The sequence below is a fragment of the Amblyomma maculatum genome, chromosome 10 (assembly GCF_055883805.1).
Source record: "Amblyomma maculatum isolate TAMU_Amacu chromosome 10, ASM5588380v1, whole genome shotgun sequence".
NCBI lineage: Eukaryota > Metazoa > Arthropoda > Arachnida > Ixodida > Ixodidae > Amblyomma > Amblyomma maculatum.
In genome coordinates, this window is record NC_139353.1 from 137,351,572 (window position 1) to 137,379,147 (window position 27,576).

General features: G+C 47.7%; 1 pseudogene; it reads left to right on the top strand.

Moving 5' to 3' along the window:
* LOC146177533 (uncharacterized) overlaps positions 1-27,389 on the top strand; it is a 40,508-nt pseudogene extending 13,119 nt beyond the window's left edge.
* Positions 27,390-27,576: the final 187 nt, after the last annotated feature.

Genomic DNA, 27,576 nt, shown 5'->3' on the forward strand with positions numbered 1-27,576 from the left:
CCCGAGGAGCGCCATGACGCAATAAAATTGATCGCGAAAAGAAATTTGCTACTTCTTGAGCGGAACCGGTCGGTACAGGTGCTGTCTCAGCGTAGCGTGAAGGTGGTCGACAGCTGTTATAATCCAATGGTTACACCCACCGGAAAGAGGTAGGGGACCATATAAGTCGATGCCGACTACGTCGAATGGCGTGGCGGGACAGGGAACAGGTTGTAGAAGGCCAGCGGGCGAAGACGTCGGCCGTTTGCGACGTTGGCACAGAGGGCAGGATGCGACGTATTTGGCAACGCAGGAAGATAGGCCAGGCCAAAAGAATCGTTTTTTCACGCGATCGTAGGTTTTGTCAACACCAAGGTGACCTGCAGTAGCGTCATCGTGGAGAGCCGCCAGTATACGTGGGCGAAGCAGACGCGGCACGACTGGGATCCAGCGAGTTCCATCAGGGCAATACACGGAGCGGAGTAGGGTGCCATCTTTGAGCTTAAAATTGCGAAGTTGTCGGCGAAGCCGAGCATTGGGTGGGTCCGAAGCGCCAATAAGGCGGTCGATGATGGGTCGGCAGTAGGCATCGGCTAATTTTTGCGAGCGGAGAGCGTGTTTGTTTTCAGAGTCATCAAATGAAACTGTTGTGATATACGTCGGGGAAAGAGATGGTCGGCTGTGGTCATAGGTGGAAATGCATTTGGAAGAAAAACAGCAAGCCGATTCCGAAAGTGGACAGCGAGAAAGAGCGTCGGCGTCTTGGTGTTGGCGACCCGATTTATAAGTGACGTCAAAATTGTATTCTTGCAGGCGTAGAATCCAACGGCCAAGTCGGCCTGTCAAATTTTTGAGCGAAGACAACCAGCAAAGAGCATGGTGATCGGTCACAACTGTGAAATGCCGACCATATAGGTAAGGGCGAAATTTTTGGACAGCTCAGACGACGGCAAGGCACTCCTGCTCGGTAATGGTGTATTTTTTCTCAGCTGGAGTCATAGTCCGACTGGCGAAGGCAATCACTTTCTCACGCGAAGTTGCATCGCGCTGCAGGAGTACAGCTCCAAGACCGAGACCGCTGGCATCAGTGTGCAGGATGGTTGGAGCGCTGTCACTGAAGTGGCCAAGAACAGGGTCTGATGTGAGGGCGTGCTTCAGATTATTAAAAGCGGCTTCGCACTGTTCAGTCCACACGAAAGGGCTGCGTGCTTTAAGTAGTTCATGAAGTGGAGCAGCAATACTTGCAAAATGTCTTATAAAACGCCGGAAATAAGACGCCAGGCCGAGAAAACTGCGCAATTCTGTAATCCGTTGTGGACGAGCAAAGCTCAAGACCGCGATGATTTTTTCAGGATCTGGACGAATGCCGTCATGGCTGACTAGATGTCCCAATATTTTAATTTCCTTCTGTGCAAAGTGGCACTTCTTGGTGTTGAGCTGAAGGCCCGCTGAAGCAAGACACGTGAGGACCTCATTCAGGCGCGTAAGATGGTCGTTAAAAGTTGACGAAAAGATGACAATGTCATCCAAGTAACATAAACAGGTTCTCCATTTTAGGCCACGAAGCACAGTATCGATCATTCTTTCAAATGTCGCTGGTGCGTTACAAAGTCCGAAAGGCATAACATTAAATTCGTAGAGACCATCGGGAGTTGAGAAAGCAGTTTTTTCTTTATCGTCCTCGTGCATGGGTATTTGCCAATAACCTGAGCGGACGTCCAAAGTCGAGAAATATTCGGCGCCATGGAGAGAGTCAAGGGCGTCATCAATTCTTGGCATTGGGTATACATCTTTGCGGGTAATTTTGTTGAGTGCCCGGTAATCAACACAAAAGCGTACCGAGCCGTCCTTTTTTTTAACTAACACTACTGGGGAGGACCATGGGCTTGTCGAGGGACGAATAATATTGCGATGTAGCATGTCATTTACATTTTCTTCAATTACTTTTCGTTCAGAGAGGGAAACCCGATAAGGCCGTCGGCGAACGATAGAGTTACCTTCAGTAATGATGCGATGGTGCGCAACACTAGTCCGTCCCAGTGGTGGGGAAGTGGCATCAAAAATGGCTTGGTGGTGTTTAAGTAATGTCAGCAGTTCTTGGCGTTGGTTCGGCGTGAGGTTAGGATTAATAGTCTTTGTGAGAACAGAAAGAGAGACGTCTGGCGAAACATGGCGCTGAGGCAGAGGGGCGGTGAGCACCATTAAGGACAAAGGTTGGACATCCACCATGCAGGGGAGAGAAGTTCCTTTTGGGAGCACGAGCGATTCACGTGAAGTGTTAGTGGCCGCTACTGTCGCTGAGCCGTTGCAGAACCTCACAAGACTAGACGGGAAGGCGATACCGCGTGCAAGATGACGATAAGATGGTGCGATGAGTACGTCCCCGTCAGTGATGTGGTCAGAAACAACGGTAAGCAGTTTTTCGCACTGAGGAGGCAAAACAGTATCAGCGGTGGCAACGAGGGGATGATGTCGTTCAGAAACTTCAGATGAAAAATCGCTGTCTGTCATATGGATAACACGGTCCCCACAAGAAATTAACGCCGAAGCGGTTGACAAAAAATCCCATCCTAAAATGATCAGACGCGCACATGGTGAGAGCACAGCAAACTGCACATGATGGCGAACGCCGTCAATAACAATTCGTACGGTGCACTTTGCTAAAGGGCGCAAAGGGACGTCATTGGCTCCACGGAGTTCAGGCCCATCATATGGTGTCGTCACTTTTCGCAAACGGTAGCACAAATCAGCGTGAATGACAAAAATTGCAGCTCCTGTATCAATCAATGCTTCGACCGGTAATCCTTCAACGAAAATAGAAATCACATTACACGGGCGATTTGGAGGACTTTTGGTAAGTTCGTAGAGTGCAGTTTGACCTCCGGAAACTGCAACGCTTAGTTTTCCGGATGGCGGACAGGGATAGTTGTTGTGGGTCGGAGAGGGGAAACTGAGCGGCGGTATGGGGATAGGGACCGACGTCGGGATGCATGGGTTCCACGAGGCTCAGACGAGGATTCTGGAGGTGGGGATGATCTTCGAGGTGGGCTTGGAATAAACCGGCGTTGATAATATGACGTTGAAGAGATGTCACTTTCAAAGGTATCGTAACCACGGCGCTCGTTCTGGAGGCGGCGACGACAGACGCGGGATATATGTCCTCTAATGCCACAGTAATAGCAAATTGGTCGGGAGGGGCGCCAAGGTGCATAATAGGGTGGTGCAGGTTGAGCTGTCGCTATTGCATTGACGTGATTGTAGGTTGGTGCCGGTCGAGGCGGGGGAACTAAAGGAGGGGGGGATGCTGTGACGGGCGCGTAAGTCGGTACTGAGCGGGGTGCCGGAGGGCCAGATGTCATAGGTTCGGTGATTGTTGCCAGCTCTTCTTTGATGATGCTGCGGAGACCGGCGTCATTAGATGTTGCGGAAGAGTGATCGCACTCGTGTCGATAGACAGGCTTGAGGGCCTGGAGCTCCTCGCGGATGATGGCTCGAATAAGTGCTCGCAGGTCGAGATCAGCATAGGTCGGGCCAGTAGCGTTGGCGGGCTGCAATCGGGAGGACTGCAGCTGGTCGATGCGTTGGCAAGTCGTAATAATGGAATCAATAGTTGAAGGATTCTGAGCAACTAGAATGTTATACGCCGTAGAATTGATTCCTTTCAAGACGTGGTGTACTCGTTCAGGTTCCGCCATGGTGGGATTAAAACGCCGGCAGAGTGCAAGGAAAAGGCTTGATCGAGAAGGCGAGGTCATGACGGCAAGGACAGCGAAGCCTTGTCTAGCGTTTTAATCCGAACACGAACCCAGGCGCGCGCCGGAGCCGGCGCCGCGGGACGATGATGATGGTATGTACAAATGAAAGAGGGTCCACAGAAGGCTCACAATATATATATATATATATATATATATATATATATATATATATATATATATATATATATATATATATATATATATATATATATATATATATATATATATATATATATATTGTCACGCCACTGACGAGGAGAAAGAATTGTGCTGGTCGGGGAGAAGAGAGGAGACAGCGTTGGTGCCTTGAGGCTAGTAGGCTTCACCTTATCCCACTGCCATATCACTTTAAATAAACGCCCCTTTGCTATTTCATCGCAACAACTTGGTGGAAGGTGCTCCGTTCGATCCCTAAGTACGGCGCAGCAAGACCAACTGGAGTTTCGACGTATTCGCCGCCTTGCTGGACTGCCACCGCTTCCAACCATCATGGACCACACCGAATCTAACCGTGCCAGCCGCGACGCTGCAAGCTAGGCTGGTGACAGGCCTGCCCCCTCCAGCTCTGTTCCCTGCCAGCCTTACCGGGAACCACGACCGTTTGCAGGAAAAGAAGGTGAGGACGTTGACAAGTGGCTACTTCATTATGAACGAGTTAGTCGGTACAACCGGTGGGACCCTATCACCATGCTCACAAATGTCGTTTTCTTTCTAACTCACACGGCTATGACCTGGTTCGAGAATAACGAGGACAATTTGACAACTTGGGAACCGTTTGCCACCCAGATAAAACAGCGTTTTGGTGACTGTATCGAGCAAAAAGCGGGCTGAGCAGACCCTTGCTCAAAGAGTTCAATTGCCGGATGAAACTTGTACCACTTATGCAGAAGAGATCCTCAGATTGCGCAAATGTGTGAATTCCAACATGCCCGAAGAAGACAAAGTCGGCCACATTTTGAAGGGCATCGCGACTGACGTGCACAACTTTTTAATTGCCAAAGACACCCTTTAAACCGTCTCCGATGTTATTAAACACATCCACGCTTTTCAAGCTCTCAAAACCCGTCGTATTGCGCCAAAATTTGGGCGGCTGGCCAACGTGCCTACCACGGCCAGCCTTGATGACCATGCCCAACTAGATCTTTCTTCGACGTTCCGGCAAATCGTGAGGGAAGAACTCCTGCGGCTCAACCCACTTCCCCTGCACGAATCTGCTGAGGTCTCTGTCCAGAGGGTATCTAGACGGCCGGCTTCACCACCACAAGCGATTACAGTGCAGCCTTTCGCACAAGCTCCTGAAGTTGCAGCTTCTATTGACTATCCTCCTATACATTTCGGAAACCGGAATGCGCCGATGCCTGACGCCCCAAGGTATGACGTCGCCCCAAGTGCCCATAGATCTTCCATTCGATCTACTAGGATTCCTGAGCAGTAGGAGCATTCAGCCAGACCTACGACGCGCCCAGATGTTCCTTGCTCTTATCCACAACAGCATTTTCTACCTTCCCCGCCGATATGCTACCGCTGCGGAGTCGAAGGCCACATCGCCAGGTACTGCCGCAGTAGGTTCCCGCCACGCTATAACCGCCCGGCGCCTCCAGCAGTACCCAACAATCGACAATACAGCTCCGTTTTCCAGCAATCCAATACTGCCCGTGGGTACTACCGCAACATCCAGAACGAGAATCTCCGCGACCATTCCCCAGCATCTGATCGGAGTGTTACTCCTCCATCCGCCTTCCGTGCGCGTCGTTCTCCATCACCGAGGCGGCGCTCTTGTCTCCCCATCAGGAAAACTAACCAGCGCGACCAATGGAGGTGAGGCCGCTGGAAATGTGCTGTGTGCCAACATCCCTCCAACTGCAATGCTCAAAAACTAAATTCGTGTGTTCATTGATGGTGCGTGTACATTAGCTTTGGTAGATACGGGTGCGACTGTGTCTGTGATGAGTAATCAGTTTAGGCGCTTGTTGGGACGCAAAGTGATGTTTGAATATGACCGTGCTTCAACGTTTTGTGGTGTGAGTGGACAGGCGTTGCGACCACTGAGTGTGTGTAGTGCGCAAGTGTCTGTGGGTGGTGCAAGTTTTCAAGCCGAATTCGTAGTCTTACCCCACTCTACGCATGACATCATTTTAGGAATGGACTTCTTGAAGTTTTGTGGCGCTACCGTGGACTGCCGAAGTCAAGAGGTTCATTTTGATGGCTCGCATCTGCCGACACTTTTTGAAAGTGGCCGTGATGAAGAAACAGTTTTTAGTATTACCGAAGGCACCGTAGTTCCACCCTTGTCCGCCATGTTTGTCCCCGTATCTGTTCCACTTCTTGAGAAGGTTTCATTCCAGGCCGTGATGTACCCAGTTCACTCAGCATGCCTGAAGAAAAATGTAATTATCCCTCACTGTATGATCTCCGTGCATCGCGGTAGTGCCTCGTTATGGACCATCAATCCATTGTCCGAGCCCGCAGTTTTTCCAACGGGATTGAAGCTTGCCTCCTGTGGACACGATGCGCTCCACGTCGTTGCTTTGGTCACAGATGCTACGAGTGCCACCATACCTCTGCCTGCTGACGAAACTTCGATCATCCGCATGATCAGCGCCGATCTCAGCTCACCTCAACGCCGTACTCTTGTGGATATTCTTCTACCTTTTTCGCCTATGTTTGACTTTTCTCAAACAGGTGGACCAACCTCTCGCCCTGCACATCGGACCCATCATAGCATCGACACTGGTTCGGCCCGTCCCATTCGTCAAAAGCCATATCGCGTGTCCCCATCTGAGCGCAAAGTCATTCATGAGCAAGTGGAGGACATGCTACGGAAGAAGGTGATACAGGAGTCATCTAGCCCCTGGGCTGCCCCTGTTATTCTTGTACGTAAGAAAGACGGTTCGTGGCGATTCTGCGTCGATTATCGGCGTCTAAGTTCTGTTACGAAAAAGGACGTCTATCCTCTTCCTCGCATAGACGATGCCCTCGACTGCCTCTCTGGTGCTTCCTATTTTTCTTGTCTTGATCTCAGATCTGGCTACTGGCAAATTCCAATGGACCCTGCGGATAAGAAAAAAACAGCCTTCGTAACGCCAGATGGCCTTTATGAGTTTAATGTTATGCCATTCGGGCTGTGTAATGCGCCAGCCACATTTGAACGCTTTATGGACACAGTTTTGCGCGGCTTAAAATGGGACATTTGTCTTTGCTATCTGGACAATGTCGTCATATTTGAGAAATCCTTCCAAGAACACAATGACCGTCTAGTACGTGTCTTGAATTGTCTGCACAACGCCGCCCTAATTCTGAACTCTAAAAAGTGCAGCTTTGGAGAACGCCAAGCGCTGGTGCTAGGACACCTTGTCAATGGTGATGGTGTAATGCCGGATTCCCAGAAAACTGCCGCTGTTGAGTCTTTCAAACCCCCGCAGACAGTGAAGGAGCTGCGCAGTTTTCTAGGGTTGTGTTCCTATTTTAGACGCTTTATACATCGCTTTGCTGACATTGCTTACCCATTGACGTGCCTTCTCCACAAAAACTCTACTTTTGACTGGACACCAGACTGCGACGCGTGATTCCGTCAACTGAAGTTTCGTTTAATATCGAAACCCATCCTACGTCACTTCTATCCTACTGCATTGACAGAAGTACACACGGACGCTAGTGGAATCTGTCTCGGTGCAGTCCTTGTCCAACGGCACGATGAACGAGAGCATGTTATCGCGTACGCAAGTCGTATACCCTGAGCAAGCCGGAGCGAAACTACACAGTCACCGAACAGGAATGCCTAGCTGTAGTTTTCGTTGTGCAGCATTTCCGTTCATAATATACGGACGTTCGTTTACTATCGTAACTGACCATCATTCACTCTGTTGGCTGCGGAACCTTCGAGACCCATGTGGTCGCCTGGCACGCTGGGCCCTCCGGTTACAGGAATATGATTTTGCCGTGGTGTACAAAAGCGGGAGGCGTCATGCAGACGCAGATTGTCTTTCTAGGATGCCAATGGCCACGACTGGACCTGAAACCGATGATTTCGACAATTATATATCGACCCTCGAGCCAGCGTTCCCCGACACAAATGTTTTCAAAACGGAACAGCAAAATAATAGCAGTCTGCAGCCTCTCTTTGTCCAAGCCAACGTACCTACAAGCCGTTTTTGTGTGCATGATGGCCTCCTATGGAAAAAGAGTTATTCGCCTGTCAGCCAGCGATACCTACTCGTAGTTTCCAAGACGTTGTGCACAGACGTATTGCGTGTTATGCATGATGATCCAACTTCTGGGCATTTGGGATCGGTTCGAACACTCCACCATGCTCCAGAAAGATTTTACTGGCCCAGAATGCGCTCGACGATTGAACAATACGTTGCCATTTGCAAGCAATGTCAGCGCCACAAACGTCCAACTGCAACTCCGTCTGGCTTGCTGCACCCTGTGAAGACCCCCGACAGCTCCGTTTGATCAAGTAGGCATTGACCTCTTAGGTCCGTTTCCGAAGTCCGTGGATGGAAATCGCTGGATTGTAATCTGCGTGGACTATCTCACACGCTACTGTGAAACCGCCGCTCTTCCATCTGCTACGGCGCATCAGGTGTCGCTTTCCTTGCTGCACTCAGTCATCTTACGACATGGGCCGCCACGAATTGTCATCACTGATCGGGGCCGATAATTCACTGCTGATGTTGTTGAAGAGCTCATGCGTTTAGGCACCGTAACTTTCCGACACTCGACGTCATACCATCCCCAGACAAATGGCTTGACTGAGCGCGTCAACAGAACGCTTATCAACATGCTAGGCATGTATGTGGACGCAGGGTATAAGAACTGGGACACCATACTACCCTTCATCACGTATGCGTTTAATACCGCCACGCATGAGACGACTGGGTACAGTCCATTTTTCCTGCTCTATGCCAGACCGCCACGCTACTCCCTGGATACTATCCTGCCCTTCACAAGCCGTAGAGACCCCTGCCTGGCTGAGACCCTCTGTCTCGTCAAAGAAGCTCGGAGAATCGCCCGATTACGGTCTGGTGCTTCACAAGAATGTTCTAAAGTGCGATACGATGCCAGTCACCGGCGGGTCACGTACTCTGTAGGTGATTTAGTCTGGCTATGGCGTCCAATTCGGCGCCGTTGCCTACATCAAAACCTCTTGGCCCACTATGACGGCCCATATGTGGTTGTCAAACGCATTAGTGATTTAACTTATGGAATAGCTCGCCTAACAGCATCGGATCGCCGGTCTGCCAAAACCGAACTATGTCATGTTGCCCGCTTGAAGCCGTGTCAGCCTCGCACGACTCACGAACACGCCCAGAGGGCTTCGTCTGAGTAAGGGGGAAATGCCACGCTAATGACGACGATGAAGGATGGTGATGGTGCGGCAGAAGAGGAAGAAGAAGCGTTGGTTTCTGGGCGCTAGTAGGCTTCATCTTGTTCCGCTACATCAGCACTGTAAATAAACACCCCTTCTTATTTCATCGTAACAGTATTTTACTCTGAGCTTCCCGTACTTCCAAAGATGCCCAGCCCATATTTCCTTGTACCGCCTCATTTATGGTTCTGCCGTGGGCACATAGTGCTAATCGTCCAACGGATCTCTGATTTATTTCTAATGTCGACTGTACCTCTGATTTTAGGCACAAAACCGCATTTCCGAAAGTAAGCCCGGGCACCATAATTCCTTTCCAAAAACCCCTCAAAACCTGTTGTATCCCCACAGTGCCGTATGCTTCATTATCCCGGCATTTCTTCGCCCTTTGGCCTTAAAGTGATTGCTCATGCATTCCAATGTATACCAATCGTTCGTTTACCCATACCCCCAAATATTTATATTCTGCTACTCTGGGTATTTCATGGCATTGTATATTAAGACCCTGATCAGTTGAGCCGTTGAAAATCATCTGACCCGAATTAACTACGCTAAAACGGAAACCTAGAGCGTCCCCTTCGTCTCCGCAATACTTAACTAGAGTTTGCAATTCTTCCTGACTCTCCGCTAGCAGCACAATATCGTCTGCATAGATCAAACCGGGGAGCCGCTGCTCTACCGCCTTTCCACCTAATCTATATGACAGGGTAAAACCTAGGTTACTTTCTTGTATCCTCCGTTCCAGGTTTATTATATAAAGCATGAACAGCATCGGTGATAGATGACAACCTTGTCTTAATCATTTGATACCTTGACATCTTCCGTACTTCTTATCCCTTCCCATGTAATTTTTACTTCGTTATCCCGGTATAAATCCTGTAGGAACTCTGTTATCTCATACCCAATACCTTCTTGTTTAAATATGTTCCACAGGAGTTCACTGTTTACGTTGTTGTAAGCCCCGTTTAAGTCCGGGTAGCACGAACAGGCTATCACGAACAGGCTATCATCTAAGCGCCCACCATTTCTAAAGCCGTTGTGAAGTTCTCCGAGTATCTTGTCACTTTCTACCCATGCATGCACCTTTAATTTCACCGCCTGCATGGCCAACCTGTACATAAGAGATGTTATGGTAATCGGCCTTTAGGGTTTTATATGCATCCTGTCTTTTTTCCCTTTATAATTCAAATTCATTTTACTCTGCCTCCAGCTGTCCGGAATTTGCTTATTGGTTATGACTGTTTCCAAAGGTTTTATAAACGTTTCCTTGCTTCTTGGACCAAGTTCAATCAGCTTGATCGGAATTCCATTTGTTACTGTAGATGTGTTTTTATGAATCTTTGTTTTTGCCTTTTTCCAGTTTAGATTGGTCAGTTCTAAGCTGCTTTGTATTCTGCTATTTTGTGGTACTTCCTGATTTGCGGGGATTACCCTATTGTCGCTCCTATAAGTTATAAGTGATGTAATGTAGTCCATTGCGTTGTCTGCCTTTAAACAATTCCCCTCGTTATCTTGAATCCGGTCCTAGCCACTTTCTTTCTTTTTACCTAGCCAGCTTATATATTTCGAGAATTATCTTGGTCCGCCTCTAGAGGCAGACCAAGACTACAGACTTCCCAGACTACACTCCCCTTCTTCGTCTATTTCCATTTTTGTGACCTTGCTATAAATTTCCTGCGACATTAGACAATAGTCAATGGTCGTCTGCCTGTTGCGGAATTCCCACGTGATTTGGCCTTCACATTTTGTTTCTCTATTTACTATAACTAGATCGTGTCGCTCACAGAAATCTAGTATTAGCTTCCCGTTACAATCTGTGTATCCATCCAGATCGTCGATGTGGCCGTTCATGTCCCCCAGTAGAATAATATTGGCCCCATTTCCAAACTGGCTTATATCGTCACTGAGACGTTCAACAAGATCCTTGTTCTCTTGCCTGCATTGATGTCCTGTTCCTAAATAAACTACCCCTAGCCATGTCCTTGTTCCTGAAACCCAGATATGTTCTTTACAGGATGATTTAATTATTTGCCAATTTGTTCCCTGGTGTATCAACATACCTACTCCTCCACCCTTTTTTTCCGTTCTCGTTCTGTTGCACCCTTCCCAGACGTAGCCTTCTATAAAAGGCGGATCTTCTAGATCCCTGAGATGAGTCTCGCAAAGAGCGTACACACCTATTTTGTCATCCTTCAACTGCTGTTCTATCTCTAGCCATTTCGCTCTTTTTCTACCTCCTTTAAATTTCGTTTTTGTACTTTTTTTTCTCGACCTACTCTTGGCTATTTTGGGGGGCTCAGCCTCGGTTATTACGCTTTTTTTTCGCAGCAGCGCCCCTGCCGGCCGTCAGTGCGAGCTCGCTTCAGCCTAGTCGCGCCACTGGCGGAAGTCGCACTACGCTCCGGAAGACACAGACGCAGAGCCCCCGCTGATTGGTCGATGCTTGCACGCCGGAAATAGTACGCGCGCTGCCACGAGCAGCGCGCGCACCGAATATCTGGTACTGTCGGATCCAAACGTCCTGAACGCAATCGGTGGTGCGCGACGCGCCGCGCATGGGTAGACTTTCTCTGGCCGGCATGCGCGCATCAAAGCGCGCAGGACGCGTGCTTCGTGGGCTCATGGAATTGAGCCTTAACTGGTGAAACAGGGCGCCTTCACGTTATCATATCATAAAATATAAAACGTCGTGGTGCCAACAGAGCGCCGAAACGTGTCCTGGGCAAGGGTGCCTCGATGTCGGCGCTGCATTGAGGTACCCAGCCTGGGTCAGAGTTACTGTAGGTTTTGTTAGAGTTGCGCGAAGGTTCCCCTAAGCAACCCAGTTGTGAAATGAAGCCGCACGTCATGTTTGCAGGATTCGAGCAGCGAGACTGGAATGCAGTCGTGAAGTAATTACTATGGCGGTCTTAATGAAAATAATTCAGCTCACAAACAGCGCTGTACCCCGTCCCCACGACGGGTGATGCAATGTCGCCAGAGTGTCTGTCAGGTTGGCTTTACGGTGGAACGTGGTCGCATGGCGGTTGTCACGAAATCGGCGCACATGTTTGTCAAGCCGGCGCGGCGCGAGACCCGCGCGGCACCGTATCGAAGGATCTGCAGTGTTCGAAAAATGCCGCCTTCCCCGCGCTGGAGAGCGCGTAGCTTTGTACCCGTCGCAGTCACCCTCTTTCTCATCACCCGGCGATCAGTCCGGAAGATACCAGATGTCCCCAGAATGTTCTACGGATCGTGGCCAATGACGACGCGCGGTTCGACGGGAAGAAGAGAGAGCGCTCTAACCAGCGAAGCTAAGTGTCTGTGCGCGGTAGCTTTGGCTAGTGTTAACAGACAGACGCGGCGCGCCCTATTTAAAGAGACCGCGCCGCTTGTGTAGTTAGTCAGTCAGTGGTTGCGGCGTGTTAACAAGTTTGACAACTGGACTCCCGGGGATCACCTGCTGCTGGAAAGCCCACGGACCTGCGAGGGAGCGGCGCTCGTCTTGCATGGCTGCCACATTGTGACTCTCGAGGCGTCAGACTGCAACAGTGCCCGATGAACAATTTGGTGTTTATGTGACTCTCTCGTGTTTGATCTGTGTTGTAAAGCCTCTGTGTTATTGAATACATCTGTAGTTGCATGCTTTGCGTTAGTTTTCTGGGAACCTCTCGTCTGTACACTTTAAGTGATTGTGTGTGTTCCTCTGTATCATCTCTTGCTGTGTATAAAGGCTGTTTTGTTACTTCTGACTCCGACCCTTGCTCTGCCTTGAACCGGCGGAAGATGGGCACCAAACGGCCACCCCCTTCTGTCACTACAAGGTAGTTGAATTCCAGCCGAGCTTGCCACGCAGGTCGAGGGCATCTCCTTGGCGACCGGAACCGCTACCCCCCTCACTCTAAGGGTGTCTGGGAGTATGCGCACCGTTAAGGGCGCATCGTTAATAATCCTTCTAATTATTAACGGGTGACAGCGGTGAAAGAAATGGAACGCGTAATTGTCTGGGGTAAAGCCCCTTGATCATTTGAAAGTTCTGGCAAACTTTGATCTTCGTCGCCGCCTCGCTACTTCCTCGCCCCTTGCGCTCCCCTTCCGTGAGGGGCGCTCCCCCTGCTTTTCTGCGCGACGATTAGTCTCACTACCGTCACCGAAACAAATCCGGCTTTTTGACTTTGTTTTTCCTCAGCGCCGTTTTTTACCTGGGCTCGGCGAGCGAATATTCCGCCTGGGCTTTCTTTTCCATCTGCAAGAACTATGCCGTGCTGTTGCACGTATACCTGCAGCTAGCGGCCTGAAAATGGCTATGCGGTTTTCACGATACTGCAAGAAAAGTGTGACGACTTCAGCAAAAAGCAGTGCTTCATAACATCGGTCGAAAGAACTTTGCTCCGACAAAGAACAGCCTTGTTTGCGAGGTACGACGCCTTTCTCACTGCTCGTAATAAAGCGTCACGTGACGCTGCGTTTTTATTCTTCCTTCTTGCTCCTTATTGTATTTGCTGTCGTAATTTGTGCGTTGCATAATAATGAGCTTGTCATCATCACGCTCAATATTCTGCGGGGATTTATTATTTCGCATGCTGTCAACTTTTATACGGTCAGAAATGCAGCACTAAAGAATCTGCTATCTGGTGTTAACTATATGTAATGAAGATACAGCCTCTCAGTTTCCTCTGTCATGATTATGCTAGAACGCTTTGCCTGTTTTCCTAAAATTCGAAATACTGGCTTATAGAGGAGCTAGCCTTTGCAGCTTGTACTTGCAGGTGCGCATCGGTTACCTAAGTACAGTGAATGCTTGCCCTGAAAAACTTAATGGCAAAAAAACCCGTGCAGGGAAGGGGGGCTGATTAAGGGCTGGATAATGCATTATCGAGTTTTTTGTTTCAGTTATTGGATGCATCTTGCCATGGTTTCACATATCATTGGGTAACGAGTATGGTTTGCTTTTGTCACAGATACGGGCAATACTCAGGACGAGATGATACATGCTTCACTTTGATCATGACTATTAGGCATTGACTGGGAACCTCAGCTCTCAGAGAAGGTTATCGAGAGCCGCAATTCTGTGTTTTATTTTTCTGTGGGAAAATTTGCCATCGATGGAAAACCAGCCGAAATCAATACATCCATTTTCTGTGATTACAATGCTTGAACAATCAATAGCAATTAAGGCTAAGCCATAGTAAGAGGGCAATATTTTACGAGCAACAATGCCTAACTGTTTAACACATTAGCCATTTAAATTGTAGGTAAAATTTTTATTTTCACCCTGCCGAGTGGTTGCCTCATCTCTTTATGTTTTAGCTACATTTCACAGAAGGCCAATATGAGCCGCAACTGCTGTTTCCAGTTTATTTACTGCTGTGCAAAAGCCTCTTTCTCATTGAAGGGAGAAGCCTGTAGGTAGACGATGTACTCTCGGCTAACTTATATTAAAAGGGCACATTATAAATAAAACTTACTGCACACAAGCATGCAGAAGCAAAACAAAAAAATACATATTGAACTCGGTTAAACTCAGGTAAGTCTAGTAGACCGTAAAGTCTGCTGTTAGATTTATATTTGAGTTTCGATAACTAGCGTAATGCATTTACACTTGGCTTCGGTTAACTAATTTACAGTAATTATTTGTGTCGAACCTAGCACAGTTCAATTGCACTCAACCTAAGCTTTCGAAAGGTATATAACTCTATGCAATAATGCGAATAGTGGTTTTGATCATCATCATCATCATCATCATCATCATACCCTATACTCACTGCAGGGCGAAGGCCTCTCCCATATTCCTCCAACTAACCCGGTCCTGTGCTAGCTGCATTCACTTCCCCCTGCGAACTTCATAGCCTAATCCGCCCACCACACTTTCTACCGCCCCCTGCTGCGCTTCCTTCCATTGGAATCCAGTTTGTTACCCTAAGCGGCTATCTGTACGTTACCCTCTCTTTGCACTACATGTCCACTAGAATGTCAGTAACTTGAGTTATTATTCTGAGCCACACTGCACGCTTTCTATCTCTTAGCAGTAGTTTTTCGTCTTCCAGGTAGTCTGTGAGTCGGCTATTGATTCTTTCGAGCCATTTTCCTATGCAAGATGTAAGCGAGATAGGGCGTACGTTGTTCAGGCCTAGCTTCTTCCCAGGTTTGGAAATTGTTATAATTTCCGCATGTTCCCATTCTTTCGGTAGATTTCCGCTAGACCAGATTTCATTGAAGAACTTCGTTATTTCTTCCATTTTCTGCTGGCTAAGGTTTCTAATGACTGCGTTGCTGACTTGGTCTTTGCCGGGTGCAGTGTTTTTGACGAAGGATCTAGCCGCTGTGTATACTTCTGCTACTGTAATGTCCGCGTCCAGCTTTGGGTTTGGTATTCCTGCGTATTTCTGATCGATGTTGACTGTTCCGTCTGGCTCTCCGATGTACCTATTCCAGATGTGATCCGCGATTTCAGAGTTTGTCGATTGGTTCAGGTGAAGCATCCTCTCGATGTTCGGCTTCAGGAAGAATCTGTCAACATAGGACGTAATGCTGCAAATCAAGCACGACATCTTGGACAGAATATCAGCCAAAAACGAAGGTATTCTCCTCGCGGTGGACCTAAAAGGTGCCTTTGACAACATCAGCCACAAAGCAATTCTCGATAGCATATCGGAAACCGGGTGCGGGGAGAGAACGTACAATTACGTCCAGGGCTTTCTCAGCGTCCGGACAGCAACGATAAGTGTCGGCGGTATCAGGACCAACGAAAGAGCAACTGCCGGGAAAGGAACCCCGCAGGGATCCATCATCTCGCCCTTTCTCTTTAATCTGGCCACGGTGCCGATAGCGAGGAAATTGGAAAGCATACATAGAATTTGTCACGCACTCTACGCCGACGACATTGCGATGTGGACGACGACAGGATCAGCGGGAGAAAAGGAAGACAAATTGCAAAGAGCCCTGGATGGCATTGAAGAAATTACACGGCATGCAATGCGCCCTTGAGAAAATCGAGTTCATTAGAATCCACAAGAAAAACTTCAGGGCAGAGCCGATTCAAATTCGACTTCAAAACCAAGAAATCAGAGAAGTAAAAACCTTGAGGATACTAGGTATGTGGCTACGGAGCCACGGGGAAAGAACGCACACAATCAAGCTACTGACTCGTGCAACCAGTCAGGTATGTGGCATGATCCGAAGAATAGCAAACAGGAACGGAGGGTTAAAGAAGAATTGGACGCGATCAGAATAGTAACGGCGATGATAGTCCTATAGCCTCCCGTACCACAACGTCACCAGAACGGAATCACAGAAAATTGATGCGCAGTTTCGGAAAGCTTATAAACTAGCACTCGGATTACCAAGTCATGCATCGAATGAGGCTTTTATGGCAGTGGGCACCTTGGCCACCTACGAAGAACACAAAGAAGCAATCCTGGTCTGCCAATTGAGCGCGGACTAGAACAACGGCGGACAGGTAGACGCCTACTGAACCTCATGGGACGACCCATCGACTAGAAAACTAGCCCCCTAAGAGAAACACTCACTCCCGAAAGCAGAGCTGAATACCGGATCCTTCCAATTCCCCAAAACATGGACCCCCTACACAACAGCGAAAGACGAAAAGTGAGAAGTCACCACATACAAAACAACGTCGTCAGAAACAATAGCGACATACTCTATGTAGACGCCAGTCCATATCTGGGGAGAAAAGCGGCGGTAGCCACCACAGTTGACCACACCGAAAGAGAGGTGACCAGCTCATCGATCAAGACCAATAACTACATAGAAGATGCAGAGGAAGTTGCAATCGCCCTTACAGTTAAACACGACAGCAGCCAAGGTAGAAAACACATAATACTGAGCGATTCCCAAAAGGCCTGTCGTGCCTTCGTCCTGGGGCGCGTATGCAAACAGGCACACCGAATAATGGAGCGGGAAAAACAGATGGGCAACATAAAGCACACAATCATGTGGATACCGGCACACGAGGGAATCGACGGCAACGAGGCTGCCGACAGGATAGCCCGAGGGCATACTTTCCGGGCACTTGCGTCAGCTGCCCCAGAACCTTCACCCCTCTCCCATACGGGGAACTAATACAATACTTCAAATTAGAAAGAAAACGATATGCAGAGCCGCACAGAGACCTCAGCAGACAGGAGGCAGTAACCTGGAGGAAGATACAGGCTTGGACATTCCCAAACCTAGCAAAGTACCACAAAATCTGGCCTGGAAAATTCAAAAATAACACATGCATGTGATCAAGTCTCGGGCATCCTTCACATGATATGAAACTGCAAAGAGCAATTAAAGCAATATAAAGCTCGAGCGCTCAGCCAAGCGGAGTGGGAGGCAGAGCTGGCCCACACGGGTCTCTCTCAGCAGCGCAGCCTGCTCACCAGGGCCCGGGAGGCAGCCCGAGCCAATGGTATCCTGGACTGAGGAAACCACCTACGCTATTCCGTTAAACAATTAAAGTTTACTCGCTCCCTCTCTCCTATCTCTTAGCGTTACCCCTATCATGTTTCGTTCCATAGCCCTCTGCGTTGCCCTCAACGTCAATAGAAGCCTTTTCGTTAGCCTTCACGTTTCAGCCCCATAGGCGAGTACAGGTAAGATTCAACTGTTGTATACTTTCCTCTTGAGCGATACTGGTAAGCTGCTAGTCATAATCTGCGAGTGCTTGCCAAATGCGCTCCATCCCGATCTTATTCTCGCTTATAGATTATTAACGCTAATTATAGGGGTCGCTAACTAGTACAGAGCATTTGCAGTCATCCTACGGTTTTCAGAGGTATATAACTTGATCCTGTAGAGTAAAGTTTGACTTTAAACACAATTAACTAATTATCCTAGATCAATTCGAATCGCTAACTAGCACAGTAGATAAATGAAGTGGAAATGAGGGTGCTCCTTATAATACATGAAGGAAAGAAACCAGCAGTCGGCGAGGCCAAGGAAAGCATTGGGGATTGTATTTGTGTGTGTGTGTGTGTGTGTGTGTGTGTGTGTGTGTGTGTGTGTGTGTGTGTGTGTGTGTGTGTGTGTGTGTGTGTGTGCGTGTGCGTGTGCGTGTGCGTGTGTGTGTGTGTGTGTGTGTGTGTGTTTAATTTTTACTTGGATAATCACGGAAGTTAGTACTGTAATTTGCTTAGGGGAAATATAATTAAACACAAAATAGAAGAAAAAATAGCGTGCCGATGGTGGAGACCGAACCCACGACCTCCGAATATCGCGTCCGGTGCTCTTCCAACTGAGCTACATCGGCCGCTGTACCCCCCGCTACTTTCTTGGGTATTAATGTTGTCTGTATACGAACCTTGAGAGTGTTCACCAGCGCCACCCTCAACCATAGCGGCGGACGTGGAACGTCCTGTGTTGCCGCCAGCGTCACGTAGAACGTGATCAAGAGCGAGGGCGAAAGCTGTGCTAGAACCCTCTTACGCTACCTATGGCTTCAAGACTGCCAGAACCGAGACCCCCGTAAGCTACAAGCAGATAAATGAAGGGGAAATGAGGATGCTCGTTGTAATACATGAAGGAAAGAAGCTAGCAGTCGGCGAGGCCAAGGAAAGCATTGGGGATTGTATTTTGTGTGTGTGTTTTTTTTTAATTTTTACTTGGATAATCACAGAAATTAGTACTGTAATCTGCTAGGGGAAATATAATTAAACACAATTTCTGTGATTATCCAAGTAAAAATTAAAAAAAAAACACGCACAAAATACAATCCCCAATGCTTTCCTTCGCCTCGCCGACTGCTAGCTTCTTTCCTTCATGTATTATAACGAGCACCCTCATTTCCCCTTCATTTATCTGCTTGTAGCTTACTGGGGTCTCGGTTCTGGCAGTCTTGAAGCCATAGGTAGCGTAAGAGGGTTCTAGCACAGCTTTCGCCCTCGCTCTTGGTCACGTTCTACGCGACGCTGGCGGCAACACAGGACGTTCCACGTCCGCCGCTAAATTTTTTTTTTGTTAATATGCATGTACATGGAATTTACCTGCTCAGATTATTAGCTATTTACTTCCAGTTAACTGCCATTGCGGCTCCTAGTAGAGTGGTAAAAATTAGTATATAATGTGCAACCGGCTAGGATACCTAGAGCAAAATATTTGTTGTGTGTTCCCAAATGGTAACTTTTCGTTCGCTAATGTGCATCACACCATACATGAAAGCAATCTACTATTTCACGCTGATTTCTGACGCCAGTTAATCAGCGAGATTGTAGCAAATGGGCGGCGCAAGAAGAATAGTGATAGAACTATATCAGTGATACCACCTAGCAAACTAAAAGTACAATGTCTTCGAAACCACGTGAAAAAGATATAGAAAACCAATTTTTTTTCCCCTATGCAAATCGCCGAGACCAGCGCGTTGGCGTCATTTTTTCATTACTTAATGACGACACAGCCAAATAATTATGGTCCGACAAACAAACGCGTTTTAGCAAGGCAACCTACTGATACTTTGATAATGATACGTTTAAATGATACTGATACGTTTAAAAAGATTGATGACTGCGATATATGTAGGTTTGTTTACGCTGTCTGGGCGAACCTACTGCTTCACTTTCCGCCGCTTATTCAAAGCAAGTTTACTTTCAGTGCGTGATGCACTAATCGAAACCCGCATCCCATCCTTGGTGCGTGACGCAACGACGTCGATATATGGCATCGTGTTTAACGTAATGGCGTCTAAGAAGCTTCTCTGTCATGTCACACCTACCTTGTCTGCGTATAGTAGTTCGGCAGCTTGTTCCCGGGGCGGCTGTTCGATGAGATCCTTTGCTCGCCACCACTGCAGTTACGAGACGTACAGGTGAGGCCATAATAATACGGAGCACGCTTGTGATTTAAAAAATTTCTCAGGTGTTGCATAGTCAAAATACGATGGCTACTTGGGTCCATACGTGAGCGTACTAACATCACGTGGTAACGTATGCTTAAGGTACTCCCGATTGCTGGTTCGGTTGCAGGTGCCAAAATTTATATCTCCGGGGCATGCTCTATATTATTATGTCCGGGACTGTACGCGTAATAAGCAAGCAGAAAAATCAGCGTTTATTTCATGAGGTGCGTTTTTCTAGGCTCATACCCTTCACTCACCGTGCATGCTTGCCCAATTTATCAGAGGAGTCGCGTATCGCCAAGAAGCAGTTGCCCATCAGTTAGGCTGCACTGATACTACAGGGTCGATCGATGAAAATGGGCATTTCCTCTCACTAAACCGCATCGTTCGACTCTCATGGCCAGCTATGTTTTTCTCCCCACTCCATTCTGTAGCACATATTCTCCGTTTGTTGCTCGTGTTTGCTGAAAAAGGAGCGGAATATATCTCTTCCCATTCTGCATCTTCTCCAGTAAAGTTTAAATATCAGCTCCCAATGCCGAATTTTTATGAGTAAAGTGCGTTTAGTGTTAAAGTTTTATGATTGTGTTTTACCACAATAAAATGCACGTGGAATAATCCAGAGTACAACCCAGGGCAGGAATGTCTAAAAAATGGCAAAGTTCATTCTGACTCGCAAATATACTGCGTTTCTAAATATTCATCTATTCCGCTGTCTTTGTTCAGAGCAGGTGCCTGCGAGCTTTGATTTTGTATATGTGGCCTTGAATCACTAATTGCAGAAATTACAATTATTATGTATAATATTGCAGAAGTTATATAAACGTCAGCCAGCAGTAGTGCCAGAATCCTTGAATGCTTTCACAGATCATGATACGTCGAACGTTTGATATGGGAAAAGGAGCAGCTGCTAGGGGCGCTCTCGCCCGTCTGAGGGTAACAAACCAGCGAGGTCGCTGGAACGTCGGAGAACACAGCATTTGTCTCGGTATAAAAGCGAATGTGGATTGTATCTTCCTGACGGTATTCCTTTGAAAGAATGTCGAGGAAAATATAACCAAGAGCAATTTAACGTCGGATCAGGTCATTGGCTGCGAAATTAGATTTTGACATGGCGTTTGTGCCGTGCTTTACCCTACCATCAATGAAATATGTTTCGTGTTCATGAAGCATCGTGCGTGGAAATCTGTGGTATATAAGGTGTCTGTCGAGAACGCTGCTAGGTAATGACGCACCACATGGTTGCAGTAATTGCGGCTCGAGAGGGTGCATGTTGCATCTTTAATTTCTTTGGTATCTGCATACGGAGGACTTTTAGCTACCTGATATTCATCGGACCAGCGGATCAATTTCAATGAATGTGTACTGTGATCTTATGAAGCAGTAAAAAACAAGGGCTTCTATCTTTTGCTTATGTTTAGTTTTTTCGCCGTACGGTATAGTACTGCGTGTGCCCTTCATTCTAAGTTAAAGGCGCTAAAACAACACGCGCTCACACAATAAAAGAAGAACGGGCCAGCCACTCACAACTGATTTATTGTGAAGGAAAAGTACATATATATCACTGCCGGCACATATGTGCAAGGAACACATTCAGCATCATGTCATATAAGATAAGCTATGTTCAAGAAACGCTTTCTCTGCATTGTACAGATTGATCGACGTGTCGCTGGCACCCAAATTACCTTTCTTTCCGATATAAAATGCTTCAATTAGCCATCTGGCCATCGTATTGCCACTCCTTGTGAGAATGCGCACATCCGAAAAACATGGTTCACAAGTGCCTGAAGGGCAGGATCTATGTTTCGGAATATTAGGGCCATCTTTATTTTGCTCTACGTTACCTTCATGTTCCCGGATTCGCTCATTTACACATCGTCCAGTTGCTCGCGGTTGCTCCTACATCGGACAAACCGGGCTATGTGTTAATGAGGAGAAACAGTTCGGGCCACGCAAACAGTTCACGCAGGAGAAATCAGGAGATATCATCAGGTGTTAATGAGCGAGATATCATCAGGTTGCTATCGTAACAGAGCCGTCGACGTATGTGGTATTGTCTTCCAGCGAAGATTCACCGCTACATCGACGCTGACGCTGCGATCAGCGGCCCAGTTCGGAGGAGCGTGGCTGGTACTTTATCTAGAAACTTGTGTCCAGTGTTTCGCCCGTGCTGTGTTCCCACCTTTAATATTAATCGTGGCCTGAGGTGACCACTCAGCTTTGAAAATATAATCCTTCCAGATGGCTTACCCTACATAAAATTGCCGTATTTGTGCCCCACTGCACGGAGAATCGTTTTTCAGAGTGTAACTCTGCACTTCACTCAGCAACCTCCAAGGACATTCACTTGCGCATTTGACCTGCGGCAAGCCGCCGCAGAGGGCCTAGCGCGAACGCCGCCCCTCCCATGCCATTCTCCTCTTCATTTTCTTCGTCCGTAGCACTACCTGGGACCACCGAGCAATTGACCCGGTCGTGGACATGAAGACTCTCCCCTCTGCTACCATGTGACCGGGCGGGGTGTTTAACAACTGCTTCGCCGGCGCTTCGTTCCTTAGTCTCTCCAGGGGTAATGTGCGTGCCCGTTCCGAGTGCGTCAATGTTTCGGTGCAGCCGCCAGACTGCTGATTCCGTTCATCGAGCCGATACAGCTCTCCGGGAAGCAGTAGCGAATAGAAGCGTGATCGGTTCGATGCAGAGACCGACAAAAACTAAAAAGCCTGCATAGAGAAGAAACGTTAGTATGGCCGTATAGACAAGTGTCAGCCCGTGACGTCAGTGGAGATGTAGCGGCGCTAGCGACAGCAGTGACTTTCGTGGTGTAGGCAAAAGCGCGGGCCATCTGCATTAAATGCGCAGCGATTGCTGTGTTTTCGGGCATAATTCCCTACATTTCTGCGAGCTGTGGTGCGGTATTCGGCGGCACGACGAATAGCGCAATAACAAACGCCTGCAGCTCGTGCCTGTTTTGATGTACTGTCAACTCATACGAAGATCAGACGCGATATATTCCATGTGCGTATGATCCCGCAGGGAAGCTGCACTGTGGGTTCCATTCACTTGCAGTACTGCCTGTGCATATGTTCAGACATAAATGACACAAAAGCTGCTGGGAAAGTGATTGCAATTACCTTGAGCGGTCACTCCAGTGCGATATTGCCAGCAATAACAGACCCGGACATGTAATATAGCTTTTCTCAGTTTGTACTTTCGCGAGTTTCAACGAGTGATTCATCATCGGTTCTATAGTAAACGTCGTTATGATCCCGGCAGTCACGCAGCGTTATTTCTTATATTTTTAAATTTCATTTTTGAAGATCAGTATAAAATCTTTATGAACGAATTAAATATGCGCGTACAATCTAGCTCTAATCGAGCAGGATATTTAAGTATAGTTGGTACATGGAGTTTATTGTCCCAAAATGGAATCGACTATGAGGGGTGCAAAATAAGCAGAATAAAGGCCCAACTCCAACGACATATCCTAGGCGTCGGCGCTCAGCGTCGGCGCTGTCAGCGCCGTGCCACAGTGGGCGTCACAAGCAGTGCGCATCTCCATGGGACTCGGCGCTGGCGCAGTTGGCGCTCACTGCTGACGCTTGTATTCGCGCTGGTACGTTGTTGCAGTTTTAATATTCACTCAATAATTTCTGCTTTTTAAAGCGTTGAGGGATGTAATTTAGACATGGAACTTAATTACAGTTTACACTTTCTACTTCTGCACAAATAAACGTATACATCTTCCACATTTTTCTCGGCTTTTCAATACAGTCTGCAACGCCATCGACGCAACATCAATTTGTCCCGTTTTCCGCGACCGTAGCTGAGACGAGTCTTTTGAGTTTTGTTCCTCCACGGCTGAGATCAACCGATGGGCGGCGAAGGGTTTTGCCATCACGGCCACGTGCGACGATGCAAAGCGATGACAAAAAAAAAAAAGTAAAAAGAAAAAGCACGCGAAGACTCGGCGCGAGCGAAAATTCAAAATTCAGAGGTCGCGGCCACCCTGTCCTTTCATTGGTGTACGGCGCCTAGACGTGCGCCATTGAGAGACCTACGCGGGTGAGCAGCTCGGCGCCTGCGTGAACGCTGACGCCGAAATCTGGCACGGACAGATCTCGGCGCTCCGCTCAAGTTTGCTGGCGTCTCGTACCGTGCGCATGCTCAAACCGGCTTCTGCATACGCCAACAGCGCCGACGCTGAGCGCCGACGCCCAGGATATGTCGATGGAGTTGGGCCTTAAGATGACGCGCATTTGAACAAAAATGTCCAAGTATATTAAAAAAAAAACTCAGCAGATCGCGCAAATTTCGCTGCAAGCGATCGTGAAGAAGTTGCATCTGCACTCATGCGTCTCTCCTATAGAGCAAGGAGAACAAAATCCGAGCTTTCTTACTGGCATTCCTGATGTACTGCGAATGACCTTGCTACGTCTGTAAGATGAGAAAGGCGTCCAACGTATTTTTATCGATCAGGCGAAAACAAGTTGGCAGCGCACTTTGCGACCATGTTACAAAGAACAAAAAGATTGAGTTCTTCTTATTAGACATCAAATGCTATGAATTACATTGTCGGTAAAGTGAGCTAGAAATGTGATTTCTAGTTTACTATATATAGTTGCCGATAACATTGTTCTTTAGAGTGAGTGCTTGAAGCAGCAGAAAGCCAGTCAATTGAGTCGTCATATGAACAACAGAGTTCAAGTTATTCATATTGCCGTCCTCCTTGCATGCGCTAAGAATATGCCCGGGAGTTGAACAGGGTTAACTATTAGTCTTTCTTATACATTTCTCTTTCTGTTTTTATTTAACATAATCACTCACGGCAGTCACCTACGAGCCGTAGCCTCGCGCTGTTGAGGCCACGTAGAAGGAAGCCAATGCAGCGCTCTTCGCCAGGTAATTCCAGCTGTAATCGACTGATAACGTGATGAAATACTCACCAGGCATACACCAAGCTATTTTTACGCATGAACTATGGTGGCTAGAAAGGGGCAGTGTGACGGGCGACGCATCCGCGCCTTGTGAGGGAGAAGCACGATCCGCGATGAAATTTTCCGGTGCCGCAAGGGGCGCTGCGGCGCCCTGGTGTACAAGGGAAGGAGAAGCTGGCGGGGCGCGAGTGTACAGCGCGGGCGTATGCGGCGTGGGCTGCGCTTGTTTACATGTGGACCGCGATCACCTCAAAGCTGGGAAACGTCTCACCTGTGAAACTGTGATTATTTCAAGGTGTGAAGTGGCCAGTGTGCTTTTCCTGTGATGTGTAGTGCATAACGCTGCGTTCGCTCATGGCGTCGAAAGCGCGAACGTGTTTTGTACCCGGGTGCAAAAGCGGGTACAGAACGTGCAAAGTGAAAGCCTCTCTTTTTCAAACTGCCGAAAGATGCTGCTCAACGCGAACTGTGGTGGCGCAATATCAAGGGCGCTGACAAGGAACTTACAACCGAGTGCGTCGTTTGCGAACGCCACTTCGAATTGAAGTACATCGAGAGGACCTTTCGGCACGTTATAAATGGGGAAGTAGTCGAAATTCCACGTGATCGGCCGCAGCTGACTGTCGACGCTATCATAACAGTCTTTCCTGATGCCCCCAAATACTTCACCAAGAAAGTGCCTGTGAAACGGAAGGTGAGGAATTTGTGCGACCAAAAGACACATCCTCCAAAGCGGAAGAAAAGCACGGATGACGACGCGCAGTCAGCCCAGTCACCGGACTCACACGATGTAGCTGTCGTTTCACCGGGTCTATTACCAGCGCAAGACAAGACGGGGAAAATTGTAGAAAGAATCTGCCAAAATCTTCAGCTGCCTGATAGTTCCTGGAGTAAACTGAGATTTGCAGCAGAACTGCATGTTGCTTTTTTCGGCATTTGCGAGCGAGACGGAGATGAGATCGGTTACTTGCAGCTGCAAAAAGCGGCAACATTCCATGAAGGCAGCCAGCTGGGGTCAGTGCTGTGCTTTGTCTATGTGCGAGCTTCAAAGCACTCGGAGCGCATCGTTAAATCATCCACTGAAGCACAATCAGCCCTCGACGCTACGCACTAGGTCATGATCTGCACAGGTTGTGGACTAACACCAGCGAAATCAAGCGAGTATGTATCGTTTGCTGGCGTCCACTTTTCCCCCAAATGCGCTCTCACATGCGAAGTGCTGGGACCTTGTATCCACTGCAAATATTTAAGAAGGCTAGTTCAAAACCAGCAATCACGGAGGAAACTGCCACGTGCGGCAATAAGTCAGCTAAGAAAACATGTAAACACACGCCGCCGCTGGCAAGCCGCACAAAGAAAGCTTCGCAACTCAACGAGGTTGATCGAAGCTATGAGGCAGGCAAATGGAGGATGAAGTGCTAAGTGATGGTATCAAAGCACTGCCTCTGAAACAACAAATGGCCATTAAGACCTGCTTCAAAGCTGCAACAAGAAAGTCAACATCCGGCATGCGTTATGAGAAAGAATGGATTCTTGAATGTGTGCTCTTACGTATGAGAAGCCGCAAACTATATGAACACCTGCGCAAACAGAAGATCCTAATCTTGCACGGCCGAACCTGCCTACAGCGCTACGTTCAGAATTTTAAAAGTGTATTTGGCTTCAGTGAAAGTGTGTTTAATGCCATCGCCGTGAAAACTGAGCATATGGACATCAATGCAGTGCACGGTGGCATAGTGTTCGATGAAATGAAGTTATGCGAACACTTCAGCGTCAACGCTGCAGGTAAGCACAGTCACAGGTGCTCACTGGAGGTAATCGCTGCTACTTCTACCATGATATTTGGTACCTTGGTACCTCTAGCATGGTATGCATAATCATGGGAACTTTGTAATTTCAGGTGCCGTGCAAGGTTTCGTAGACCTAGGAAAGCATACACCTGAAGAGGAAAAAACCGTTCCTGCAGATCATGGAATGGTGATGCTCATCCAACCATTTCAAGGTCTGTGATTCTGTTTGTATTGACTTTTATCTGCTAACAGACCTTCTGTGTCACTGTTTATTGTTACATATAAACAGAAGTCCTCTCATGCCTTTCCTTTACTACAACTGTGTTATAAAAATAATCTGCTATAGTAGATTATTTTTAAAACACAGTTGTAGTAAAGGAAAGGCATGAGATGACCCCAGCTATATGAAAAAAAAAAGAAGCAGGACAAGCAGAGACAAGGATTTGATTATGTTTGATTTATTAGGCATGCAGTGACACAGACTGGGCATGTGAACAGTGTCGTTCTTAAATAAGTTTTCCATGATGCCTATGTGGGTTGTCTATTGTGAAGGTGACTGGACCCAAATACTCGCTGTGTCTGCATTAAGAGGCAACATCAAAGCTGAAATGCTGTCAAAGCTTTTGCTGGAAGCAGTACTGCTGACAGAACGAGCAGGACTGTGTTGATTTCTTGACTTGTGACGGTGCTTCATGGAACCGCAGCATTTGGAGGTCATTCAGCCTATTTAACATGGCACTTCAAGACTGAGTGTATTTATTTAGACAACACCTGATATGCATGCACATTCCTGCTTGATATCAAACTTAAAGAGATGGCTCAAAATATCCTTAATTTCTCTTTCACCATCATCAAGCCGTGTGACATTCAAACGACACGGCAGAGCTCCACTTTTGCTCTGATTTCCCACATTTAGTCAAGTGTGTGAGGAATGCAT